At 40.0% G+C, this 12,141-nt stretch overlaps 2 pseudogenes across 1 annotated transcript; one reads left to right on the top strand and one right to left on the bottom strand.

Moving 5' to 3' along the window:
• Positions 1 to 3,598: 3,598 nt before the first annotated feature.
• Positions 3,599 to 12,141, top strand: LOC148740529 (uncharacterized; annotated as a pseudogene). The gene is made up of 9 exons (XR_015996579.1): positions 3,599 to 3,691; positions 3,794 to 4,012; positions 4,178 to 4,552; positions 8,410 to 8,577; positions 8,854 to 8,964; positions 9,092 to 9,211; positions 9,423 to 9,513; positions 10,265 to 10,639; positions 11,786 to 12,141. The product of XR_015996579.1 is annotated as an uncharacterized LOC148740529 (transcript).
• LOC148740530 (uncharacterized) lies at positions 5,481 to 6,522 on the bottom strand (annotated as a pseudogene).

Below are 12,141 nucleotides of genomic sequence, written 5' to 3' on the forward strand. Positions count from 1 at the left end.
AGGCTAACTTCCTACACAAAGACCAGAGAGCACAAGTTGAAACAACAGCAGAATAACAATCATAAAATCAGAGCGATCATTTACCTCAACCCAGGCTGATATGATGTTATTTTTGGGTGAGACAAGGCTTTTCATGCTGACTTGAGGGTTGTACAAATGATGCACAAACACAAGGACAACAGGTGAAGCATAAAAGGTTGTGTTGAACAACACCTCCTGCAAAAATTAAAGAGAGAACAAATTTATATAAGAGAAAATCTGTGTGGTACTACGTAGCTCTGTTTTGAAAACGAACCTTTTTTTTACCTTGAAATAGCTCCTCAAACTTCACAGTAAACGAGACTAGATTACACTCACGTGACAGAAACCATAATTGTCTTCAGCCGTTGGCGGGTTACCGTCCGGAAAATCTGCTTGTCCTGACAGCGTAAAATTAAATTCAGAGCCATTGCCAACAAATGCAAACCAGTCCTGCAATAAATGAATGCCAAGCTGAGTTGCCGTCAGACAAAGTATAAGGTTCTCAGACTAAAAAAAAATAAAAAAAGAACCCAGCTAAGGTGCCTTACCCGCTCACCCATAAAAACTACAGGATAGATATCTCTTACCACAGTGGTGTCTTGATGTTTCCCATCGAAGGGCAGGAACTCCCGGATGCACACCTCAAAAGTTCTGGAATTTACATTTTCCAGCCAAACATACATAGCGTCATTTGGCTTTGTGTCACGTGTGCACCTAGCCGACACAAACACGGATGGTCTTCCAGGAAAACTCTGCAATGTTTTTGGATAATATATGAATTTATGTCTATGGAGTAAATTTACCTCAGTTCTAATAAAAATCACGCAGCTCGACGACCCAAGGTGAAGGTGTATATTGGATATCTTGCCTATTATTGGTTGAGGGCGAAAAGCTCGAAATCTTTTCTAATTCTTCTCTTTCTTTACCTTGCAGGGTTTAGACTTTTTGACCCATTATCGAGATGTCTGAATACTGAGTGGCCTGTCTGAGCATGGAAATTTGTTCCACATGAGGTAGGCGGGCTTCGCTTAGCAAGTTGGTTTATAGTCTTTCTTACTGGGGTGGACCATGTTAAGAGGGCCTTGACCTGAAAGTTTTCTTTTGTTATTTCGTTATTTCTTCCAACCTGCGAGAAAGTAACTTTGTCGCACTTAGTTTCTGTTGTCCATATTCCATTAAAAGAAACACTACCACGCGTCATTTGTGGATGATCTTGGAAAGCCAACCAGTTAACGACTCCTGTACCATTGGATCCAATGCCTGACTCACGAGCATACACTTCAACGTCACGCGTAGTAACGGACTGAACCCACATAGCTGACGGTGAATGGACGCGTGAGAACGTCTCACCATGGCTTACCGTCACCTGAACATTAACCTGTAATTTCGAATCCAGGACGCACAAGTGATTATCAGAAAAATAATGAGATTAATCTGTACACGCATTTCAAGCGAAATAACTTAACATTCTCAAATAGCCGACGGATCTTGCTGTTCCATTACTCTTTCCTTCCCGCAGAATTGTTTTTGATCTCTTCACACAGCTGTCTTGTTTGATGCTTAGAAGGCAAGGTGAATTTTATTTCTTAAATGCTAATCTCTGGAACTTGTCAGAGATGTTTCCCCTTTTCAGTTTCCAAGGCTTCAAAGTCAATTTTGTCTCATTTGTCTTTCGTTCCCAGTTCCTAATCTCTGGGGTCTCAATTAACAGTCACAAATAAAGAGCGTTAATTACAACGGAATATCTTAAGTCAAAATACAGACTAGAACTATTTGGATACTATTTATGATATCCAGGGAGATGTGATCACAGTTTTCGCTGTGGCAGCCGAGTAAGAAGAGGAGCTGAAGAACATGGGTAAAACAAGAAACGTATTTCATCAGGAGGAGAAGTAGTGTGGAATAGATTCAATTGACAAAGACGCGGGATCAATAAAATCGACTCGATCTAGAAATTGATTAAAAATGGAATCGATCCAAGGGGAAGACAAGAATGTTACCTGAGTGTTGCTCAACTGAAGACCTTTCATTACCTCCGGTCGCTGTTGGATGGTGCCTCGAAATGCTTCGGATCATAAACCAGTACTTACCGTTCCCGATCCACTGAATGTTTTGGGGAATACAACTGTTGTGCAACGAGGCAGTCGACAGTGTTGAGAAGGTGAACAGGCACTGCTACAGCTCCAACCCCGTAGAGTCTGAGAAATGTTCAGCCTGCCAGTTTGGAGGAAGATACCTACAAGTAAGGAAATGTATATTTATCAAAAGAATCAGTTGGCACACGGCAGAGATAAAGGGGAGCTGTTTTCCTCGTTTTTGGAATTTCAATTTGGCCTAGTAGTTCAGATGGAACAAACAACGTGGGACGCAGGAACTGATGTGACGAACATGTATATGTGCACCTCCTGCACAGGACTGTTTAAACGTAGAGCAATTTTTAATTGAATGAGGCAGTTAATTGAGGACAGTTCTGCTTTTACTTAACTTCACTCTTGCGTCACCTTGTGAGATGAGCAGATGGAAAACTGAAATCAATCTCCTTTTGGTCGCTCTCATTTTTCCAGCTTTTCAAGCAGTCACTGTTTTCAATTTGAGCGGTTACATGTATCACTGGCTAATGATGATGTCAACCTTAGTTCTGCCTGACCAACTTTATCTATTCGCTTTTGGTTTTCCGGCATCTCGAAAACTATTCCATTTTAGTCTTCTTGTACCGCACTCGCGTGACTAGGTCCCTCAATGTGAAGATAAATGGCTTATCCAGCAGATAACGCCGGTGAATTCCTTTTGTGAGTGACAACCAGACCTGTGGAGTTTATCTGTTTACTTTAAAATATACACTATATTTTTTTCCATAGACACTGGGGGGTGGGGGGGTTGCTTTTATTTTTCATGAATACTGATCCAGAACTTTCGAGGTGTGCATCCGGGAGTTCTTGCCCTTCGATGGGAAACATTAAGACACCACTGTGGTAAGAGATATCTATCCTGTAGCTTTTATGGGTGAGCGGGTAAGGTACCTTAGCTGGGTTCTTTTTTTTATTATTTTTTTTTAGTCTGAGAACCTTATGCTTTGTCTGACGGCAACTCATGCTTGGCATTCATTTATTGCAGGACTGGTTTGCATTTGTTGGCAATGGCTCTGAATTTAATTTTACGCTGTCAGGAGAAGCAGATTTTCCGAACGGTAACCCGCCAACGGCTGAAGACAATTATGGTTTTTGTCACGTGAGTGTAATCTAGTCTCGTTTACTGTGAAGTTTGAGGAGCTATTTCAAGGTAAAAAAAGGTTCCTTTTCAAAACAGAGCTAAGTAGTACCATACAGATTTTCTCTCATATAAATTTGTTCTCTCTTTAATTTTTGCAGGAGGTGTTGTTCAACACAACCTTTTATGCTTCACCTGTTGTCCTTGTGTTTGTGCATCATTTGTACAACCCTCAAGTCAGCATGAAAAGCCTTGTCTCACCCAAAAATAACATCATATCAGCCTGGGTTGAGGTAAATGATCGCTCTGATTTTATGACTGTTATTCTGCTGTTGTTTCAACTTGTGCTCTCTGGTCTCTGTGTAGGAAGTTAGCCTCACATCCATGAGGATTTGTGTTAAAGAATTGAGTGGAACAGGAAGCAGACACGACCCTCTGTCTGTTAGCTACGTCGTTATTGGAGGTTTGGGTTCAACTTGAATATATGAGTACAATCATTTGATGTCGTTGCTTTGGTATCTTTCTTTAATTTTGAGGTCACTATCATTTTGCTTCACATTCACAGATCTCAATCCCTGTCTAAATGTGCTCTGCCCATCATTTGGAGTCTGCATAACCTTCAGTGCCCATGAAGCTCGGTGTGTGTGTGACGACAACTGCCCTTCGTATCAAGACCCTGTCTGCACGGAAAAGGGAACGACATATGGCAATGAATGCCTGTACAAATTGAGCTTCTGCAAGGGACTGGACAATAATACCTAATATCATCGTGGCAGCTGTGAGGGTAAGGCCTTATTACCAAGAGAAGGAACTTTGTCTTCGATTTACAAGACAGACACAAAAATTAGGATTTTCAAATACATTGAAACCTCCGGAAACTTGCATGAGGCATAACAGGAGAAAATTGGTCACAACTAGTTTAGAACTTTCGCTTTTCCAATCTTTACAGGCTTTCCAATCATTCATGGTCGGAAAGCTTTTTCGAGTTCCCAAATGGTCAGACTCAAGCTGCAAAATAGTGGTATTCCCACCATACCGCTTCTATCCGAACAAAGAAGTTCAAGTACAGATCACCCTTAATCACATGAACCTGAATGACTTCCACACGGTGCATCATGCTATCACATTTTGGACAGAAAAAGTCAACAATCAAAATTTTACAGTCTGTGCAATGCAGTCTGGGAGGAATGGAAACAACTTCAACCCTTTCGCCACCATTGATTGGATGGCGTACCAAGGAGCACCCCCCGAGGGAATGACGGGAAGAATCAAAATGACAAAATGGTGATCAGGAACGAATTGTGCAGATGTCACGTTTCGAAAGGTAATTTATTATTTAAATAGTTGTTTGCATACAGATAATTATTTGGTACATCCGGGTTCATTCTCCTTTCATTGGCTTAAATGAGGATAAAAACAACAAATGATACTGATAAAAATAATATTTTTAATTGATAATGATAATAATAATAATAATAATAACAATAATAACAATAATAATAATAACGGAAGTCAGGGCCAACAGGATAGACGGTCGGATAGTTGACAAGGCGCGCAAGACGGTAACACTACTGGAGGTGAGCTGCCCATGGGTAGACAATCGGGACCACAAAGACGAGGAGAAGATCATGAAGTACGCCCCGCTTCGTCTAGAACTCAAGAGACAGTACCCGAGTTTTAATATCATTCAGTACAACATAATCATCGATGTCCTGGGAGGGTACTCGAAAGACCTCAAGAAGAGCGTCAGGGAGCTTGTTGGATCAGAAAGGAGTACAGCAGTGTTAGGTAGAATGCAGAAGTCTGTAGTCAGCAGTTCACTCAAGATTGCAAGATCTTTGAAATTCATGAGTTGAAGACTTCATCTTAGCCATATGTTATTTTGTTGAGTTTTTAAGATATTAGGGACTAGCCACTAGGGTTTGTTTTTTTTTTAGAAGTTTCTCTTTTTTTTATCATTTTGTATTAGTTTTTATTTTTTTTGGGAGGGGTACATATGTAAATTCTAAACATGTTAGCTGGCCACGTCCTAGACGCCCAGCTTTCGTGTATATAGGTTCTGGCATCCAGACGTTTTAACTGCCACATAATAATAATAACTCTATTAATAGCAACAAAATTAATACCTATTTACGTAACAATCAAATATATAAGAAGAAAACAAGATAATAGCTTAGTTTCAAAAACATCTGACCAAAAAACTAGGCTGGAAACTTCTTTTATGAGGCTCGCGAGTTTCTAGGAGAGTTAACTTAAAAGCAAAGTAATGATGATCTCAGCAGCGCAAAGGACACTCTTGCCCTGATCCATGACATGGTAGCCGCATAGCTTACGCCCTTCTTTGTAGCAACTAGCTTAGCAAGTCTACTATGGTATCGTTCACATTCCACCGCCATTCCACCTGTCATGCTAAAAACTAATGGCGTGAATGTAGCTTGCTCTACTTCTAACACGCAGCTTGCGTACTGACACTTCTTCTCTCTTTCATGCTCCCTGAATATCTGGTCTGGATCCATATCTCTAGAGGTGTCTGCATTTGGATGGCACACTCTCACATCAAGAAAAGCCGACCTCTGCCTCTCCCAGAATTCCCTAGCAACTATATCTTGTCGTGCATTAGGGCAGTGTTGGCTTCCAATTCAACTGTTCTCTTGTGATGTCTTGCAAAACTGGCTCGATTTCAATACCATTGCACACCATGCGAAGCAGTTCCGCCTCCAAATCCCTCATTTCATTATGGCGCTGTATGATAAATCCGCCCCGTTTGCTTATCATAGCATGATCCACAGTGAAGACGTCCCCGCAAATACAGAGAGAGGGCGTGTCAAGAATTTTTCAGTCGTTGCCTGAGTTTCACGGCGTCTCGAAACTCACTTTTGTTTTAATTGGCAAAACAGTAAGCGAACTAGAAGAAACCTTCTGAGTGGCAAGTTCAACAGCTGTCAAAGTTTTTTCAGAAATCGAGCTCTTCACCTCATCAAGTTTTTGCTTCAGATACTTATTTTTCATTTGGCGCATCTCCTGTTACACAGGGTGTATTTCATTTTCGTCGGTTGGCTCAAGTGCCTGTGATTCTATTTGTTGGGCTAACGGACTAGTAATATTAGGCAATGCTACATACTCTACGGCTGCTACTTGACTCGGATTTATTAGGCCCATGCCTCCCATTTTCGCTGGCAGCGCCAGTAGCTCGCGTTCAGCTTGTGTACATTTGTGATCTATAATAATTTCGGCATCAGCAATTGCACGCTCCAGAGGTCCGAGTAGATCCTCTATGTCAGTCAGAGTTCTCATAAAGTACGTCCAGCGGAGCTTTAATCCAAAAGCAAACGCTGGGTAGCAAGCCAGCTGGGGCTGCGACAGAGCAAACTCAGCCAATTTTGTCACTTGCTCTACCCATTCCTCTCGACTTTATCGTTGACGCACTGCTCAAGATAGGACCTGGAGCCCATAACAATGATTATAATGGTAATAATAATGATAATAATAATAATAATAATAATAATAATAATAACAATAATAGGATACTCTATATACAAGGCTAACAAATTAGGAAAAAAAATATTAAAATATTTAAACCAAACGTTTATGGCTGTTTTCCATCATCAGGGTTGAAAATAATGACCGTCTGTACATACATATATATCTTATGTGATTCCCGATGGGAAAAGTTTGAAGACATTAGAAATAACTTGTTTTTTCAAACTGGGGCGGAATTGTTGAATCATTAGCCCCTCGACGATCCTACGCTTGTGAAATGTTTCTGCTGTGGAGAGAACACGCCAAGTGGAAGAATGTCATGGATTTTACCGCAAGAGTTTTGCAGGTTCAGAGGTTTGAGCAGGATTTGAATGCTCAATCGACCACTTCCTCGATACTGCCTTTAGTTAGAACAACAAGTTTAATTGCAGCGTCTTTAAGAAACCGGGAAAACTACCAACATATTGGAAATCTGAGGTCCCTACTAAATGGAAAAGGAATTGCATCACTGGCGTACTCCATAGAGCCAAACGCATCTCTACCGATCTTGACAGGGACATAGAAACTCTTAAAACATCTTTTGGCAATGCAGGTTATCCCAGGCGTTTTGTTTCGCATACAATCAACGAATTTCTTAACGACTCAATGCAAGATGACAACGTCATTCCGAATTTTCTCTTCGAAGACCGAAAGAAAGTTTTTATCAAGCTTCCTTTTTGCAGTAAAAACGAGAGATTCGGTAAGACGTTTGTTACAAAACTCAACGAGTTCATTAATTTTAATTTCATCTTTGTAATCTTGTGGCAAAGAAGGCAAATTGTTTAGATGAAGCCACGTACTCAGCGGGATGTTGGAACCTTCGAAAAACCAGGTTCGAAAAGCCAGGTTCGACAGCGGCTGTTTGTACAGCATCGGTGGTGTGTCGGTAGTGTGTCGGCCGACGCGTCGGTTGGATCAGATTCGTTACCTTTACCGCAAATTGAAAGCCTTAAAAATACTCACAGATCCAAAGTTGTTTTACCAAGTAGATTGTCCTTGTGGCGTTAATTGTATTGGCGAAACTGTGAGAAATTTAACAGTACGTATTTCGGAGCATTCAAATCCTGCTCACACCTCTGAACCTACAAAAAACTTGCGGGAAAATCCATCACATTCTTTCACTTGGCGCGTTCTGTCCTCAGCAGAAACATTCCACAAGCGTAGGATCGTCGAGGAGCTAATGATCGAACAATTCCACTCCAGTTTGAACAAACAAGTTATTTCTTATGTCTCCAAACTTTTCCCATCGAGAATCACATAAGATATATATGTATGTACAGACGTTCATTATTTTCAACCCCAATGATGGCAAACAGCCGGAAACGTTTGGTTTAAACATTTTAATAATTTTTTCCTAAACTTTCAGCCTTGTATATAGAATATCCTTAATTAAGCGAACATCGTGGACAATAACAATAATCTCTATTTTTATTGTAATAACTATAACAATTATGATGATTATAGTAAAAAGACGTTCGGTAAAAAAAGTCAATGCAGACAGCAATTCACTATAATTTGATATCATTTTAATATTTGACCCCACTGCAAATTACTAATGATTCAGATAACTTTGTAAAGATCAATGCAGACAAAACTCAATTTAAAAAAACTGCCAAAATGTAGTCAGATTTGTGATGAAAATGTTTATTTTCATGTGTTTAGGACAAGTTTAAGGATTCACCAGTTGTTCTTGTGACATCTGATCACCAAAGAAGTGGAAAGGAACACGACGCTGCGTTGATCTGGACAGAAGATGTAACCAAGGACTCGTTCAAGGCTTGTTTGCGGGAGCTACAAAACTTTGACGGCAAGCATCAGGACATTTATGTGGTATGTGATGTGCTTTATCTCTGTTGAACAATAGATGAAGCTCTGAGATTAGGGTTATTTTCTCAAGGCTGACCAAGGTATCGGCTTAACTCAGTAACACGCTTGGATCTTTGCATTTGTGCTCAAATTAGATTAGAATCTCTTAGTTTCATTCCATTACAATTTTATTCATTCAATTTTAAGATCTTTTACTGTGTGAAATCATTCTAACTCATTGAATTTGCGTTATGGTACTCACTAGAAGCAAGTGTTGTTTTTTGCACTGGTTCTTTACAGACCTGGTTTGCATTTGCTAAGTTGCACAAGCCACTCTTCACTGAGCATGGCTCTGTAAACTTTCCAAATACGAGTCCACCAACAGATGAAGACAAAAACGCTTACTGCGAGGTAAGTGTGCTGCGTAAGTCTGAGTCGAGCCCTGCGATTATTGAAAATTAGAGTAATTAATGATCATGCTCAAGGAAACAGTTATTCAAGAATTTCCTTCAGTATCTGTTTTTCATCTTATTGACAGCTTGTACACTTCACACGAAGTTACAATGCGACGCCATCTGTCCAAATATCAGCCAATCACAGCACAACAGCGAGTGGAAACTTGGCACCAGCTCATAATGGCATTTCTACTTGGATTGAGGTAAAAAGCATTTTACGGTAGACTTTAAAAGAATCGGCTTGAAAACAGATGCTTGATTTTCAAAAATCATCCAAAAAATGCTATCAGCTTTTACCCTTTTTATTTTTTCCCGCTTTTAATTTCCTTGCGAAAGATGTTGTAGAGGACGATAACTCCACAGAGAGGGAAATGTAGAATTCTTTTAAATAATAAACTTCGAACTTTTTTGCAGAATATGAATGTGTCTGGATTCAGAATCTGTGTTAAGGAACTGTACGAGACCAGATATGATCCTGTCTCAGTGAGTTATGCGGTCCTTACAGGTCGGTATGCAACTAAACTTTGCGGGTTAGATTTCATCAATATTTAGACGGAGGAGACGCAGATCATTTAGTAAGCTTTGTCACATATGAATACATGTATCGTATTAGACGTTTTGTTGTCAAGTATCGTTGAGTATTTTTACGAGTTGTGCCGTATTTTGACGAGCCCTACCGCCTCGTCAAAATACAAATAACTAGTAAAAATTCTCAGCGATAGGACAGGACAAAACGTCTAATAAGTTATTTATCGTACAACACGCCAAATTGGGTTCTGTCCTCGTGTACCGGTTCACAAGAGCCAATACAAAAGACCAAACAATACACAATAGCTAACCGATAACTCCTAAACAAAGAAAGAACAATCGTAATTCCCTTGTGAACCGGTACACCAGGACAGAACCCCAAATTGTTATTTCAGTGCGGGCGAACTTCGCGGATATTTATTTACTGGGAGTGCGTGACAGAAGTATGTGAAGCGGCGCGTTGTTGTGTTTTTTGGAGAAATATTCGCCAGCCATTCCGACTCTTCGTCGTCAGAAAAATGATTTAAATTGTCCGCCATTTTTTTGTAACTTCAATTCAATTCGTCGCTTGCTCGATGCGAGAAAACCTGTCTAACCGGTTCTCCGGAGTGCAAATACCGTGTGACATTTTTACTCGTTTTGGGCGTTATTTTTACCCTGCGGAGTGTAGGTGGATAGTAAATTTCTGTTACTCTTTCCAAGATTAAATCACGCACATTTAATTCTAGACATCTGCAATCCCGGATGGAGCTACTTCAATGGATTCTGTTACTATACAAGAGATACCTGTGCAAACTGGACCACAGCTGTAACAAAATGTAGACAAGAAAACTCAGTCCTTGTTGATGTCAACAACAATGAAGAAAATGTTTACATTCAACATCGCCATAATAGAGATAAATCCTGGTTGGGTTTGAATGACAGATCAACAGAGGGTGACTTTACTTGGGAGGATCGTGGACATGGAAACTTTACAGCCTGGACGAAAAATCAGCCAAATAACTTCAAAGAAGAAGATTGTGTGCACGCACTTGGTGTGAAATACAGCTATGAGTGGAATGACGTGCAGTGTAGTGGTTGTCATCAGTTTACTTGTAAAAAAGGTGAGTCAAACATATTGAATGAAGTTTTTAAGGTGTCATTTTCATGAGCAAACACAGCTGATGTTTTACATGGCTAGTTTGGTGCTAATAATGATCCAGTCATGTCTGGCCTTATCCTGGTTTTGGACACGTAAAGCCACTTGTAACATTCTTTCCCTCCCGCACAAGATGTCAGTCCATCACATATATGTCCTTGCATTTTGCCACGTTTCTTTGCAGGACAGTTCACTGATAACAATTCTTACTTTTTGATGGAGAGACACTGAGAAAGCTGGGTATCTCGCATAAGGATACGGTAGACCTTTGCGAGCCACATTTTGACAACAAATTTTTTTAATGCACTCCAAACAAAGCATTACTATTTCAACTACAGTTTCAAAAAATATATATTTTGAGATATTGAAACGCTCTCAAGTTGTGCACGAAAAAAATTCTCGACCTGAATTCTTTTAGCCGCCAAAGTGGGAAAAGTCAATTGTATTGTGACAATACATGACTCCCGTGATGTTTTTCACAGCAGAACATACGGGGTAGTAGTAGTCGCTTAAACATCTTCGCATGTCAGTTTCAAGTGTATATCGTAGCAGTTGGTGAAATAATGAGTAGAGATACATGTAAAAAGGAAAAAAGCCCCTGGGTTAAAGATGGAAAGCACGTTTCATAACCCTTACATTGATATATGGTTTATGGTGGTTACGCTTTAAATAGCGCGGTAACAATTTTTTTCGCAAAGAACGCCTGCCAAGGTCTATCGTATCCTTAACCATGTCAAAGAACACAATGATTCTATTGTGAGACTCAAATTTGACCCTTTTCGGTTCCGAGGTGCAGCTGTACAGTCAGATGTTTTTTTGTAATAGTTATCGGGCTGGACTGGTGACTGGTCTGGTGTGAGACTCAGAATGGAGCACTGTGCTGTAGTTTTAGGAACCATCAGTCTATCAGGAAAACTAACTACAGAACTTTTCGAGGTCTTTTAAGGGGAAGTGGGAGGCATGGATATGAGCGATACTCCTAATAGGTTCAGGTTACGGAAATATGCTCCGTCAGTAATCTGGGTAATTAATTGCGAGGGGCCTTACTTAACCGTTTCTGTTTCTTCGGTGTTAAAAGAGTGTTCACTGCTCCATTTTATTCCATTACTAGACTTAGATGAATGCCAACATGATCTGAATTATTGTCACAAGCTGGCTACGTGTACAAATGAACGTGGCTCGTACAAGTGTAAGTGTAAAGCTGGATATGTTGGAGATGGATTTGACTGTTATCACAGCTATGCAGCTGAGATGTGTTGAAAACAGCTTGAAATACATTTTTATAGCCCTTTATACCCAAAAAAATTTAGGAATGGAAGTATGTTAAGTTTACAAGAAACTGTCGGTAAAGCAGGTAAGTGAAAGTTTGGTGTTCGTACCTCGAGATTTTAACCGAACTCTGGCTTTCTTTTCAAACTTTGATAGGAAAAGAACTGATTTCAAAATCTCTTCTGAGCCTTTTATCTG

This window comes from Stylophora pistillata, chromosome 2, assembly GCF_964205215.1.
Source record: "Stylophora pistillata chromosome 2, jaStyPist1.2, whole genome shotgun sequence".
Classification (NCBI taxonomy): domain Eukaryota; kingdom Metazoa; phylum Cnidaria; class Anthozoa; order Scleractinia; family Pocilloporidae; genus Stylophora; species Stylophora pistillata.